The following is a 1527-nucleotide window of genomic DNA, read 5'->3' on the forward strand; positions in this document are numbered from 1 at the left end:
ATGAGGAAGTCGATGGAGTTTGGAGAGGTTGGTGATGGAGAGGGAGGGAGAGAGGAGGAGGTGATGGTGATGGTGAAGGTGAGGGTGAGAATGAAGAGGGAGAGGAGAGAGTTTGCCGCCATTCTGTAGATTAATTATTCGAGTTTGTTTGTGAAAATTGCTGAACTTAAGTAAAGGGAGTCCATCGAACAGCGGCAGTGATTTTGTACCTACTTGGTCTTGGAAAAACTCTACAATTCACCAATCATAACTTCTTTCTGAGTAGACTTTATGGAAAATGTTCATTATACATGCAATTTATATAAAAAAACTCTTTTCATTACTGGGTACGTCTAGGGAATCAGTAAGTACTATATACACTCATGTAGCTAATCATAGAGGCTCTCTACAATCAAAGATATAAAGAATGTTTACCCCATGGACAGTTATGCTACATATTTTTACATTATTTAGATAATTAATTTCGAGCATAACCCCCCTTAGTTATCACCCAATTACAAAAAAAAAACTCTTGTAATTTTATTTATTGCGAATAGACCCTCTGTAGTTCTACTTGTTGCAAATAGTACTCCTGGGTGAATCTTTTTGGACTCTTAAAATCATTAAAATTGTTTAATGGGGCGAGATAGACCCCTTATAGTTTTATTGGTGTGGATAGACTCCCAATAAAAGTTCATTAAGAGAGTGTATTAGCACTTGGGCAGGAAGTCTATTCGCAACAAGTATAGCTACATAAAGTCTCTTTGCAATTTGCTATATGGATCTGTTTGCAATGCACCCTTAATTAAGCATTAAAGAATCTCGGTGAAAATTTTAGCAGGAATTCGCCAATTAGTTAAGTGGGTGGATCAAGTATATTTCCACTACCTATTGTCTACCCACTTATACAAAAATCTATCGCGTGGGTTCTAATTTCAATTGTCCAAATCATAATAATTGATGATGGAGATCAAAGATCCGAGAAGCATGCGAGCAAGCATGCAGAAAAGCATGACGAAGTTGGACATGGGTGGTCGGTTTTTCTTGAAATGCGGCCGCCATGACTCCCAATTGCATAGAGTGGGTGTTTGGCAAACTGAAAGCGAAATAAAGGGGCGAAAGTCACTGTTTTTTTGCAGCTAAGAAAGTGAATTCATCATGTTAGCATACAAGTAAAACACAGTGTTTATTTATAAAAGTAATTTACTACTAAAAATAAAAAATTAATAATGTTGTGGAAATACTATTTTATTTATTTTAAACCATATTATATTTTCGATCATTTCTTTTGTAACTATAAATAAATGAATTGAAAATGAGTTTTACATACCCTTGACTAGAATGATTATTTTCTAACTTTTTAGCAATTTCAACTATTCAAGGACTAATTCCAGAACAACTCATATTATTAAGGTATCAATATCAATAATTCGAGGGATTAATTTAAAAATAATGAAGATGTAAGGGTCTGATATATAAAACTCCCAAAAAAATAAGTTCATGATCCAAAATATTATGAACGTCTTCGAACATGAAAAATTAAAAAAT

The sequence above is a fragment of the Asparagus officinalis genome, chromosome 3, assembly GCF_001876935.1.
Source record: "Asparagus officinalis chromosome 3, Aspof.V1, whole genome shotgun sequence".
Lineage (NCBI taxonomy): Eukaryota > Viridiplantae > Streptophyta > Magnoliopsida > Asparagales > Asparagaceae > Asparagus > Asparagus officinalis.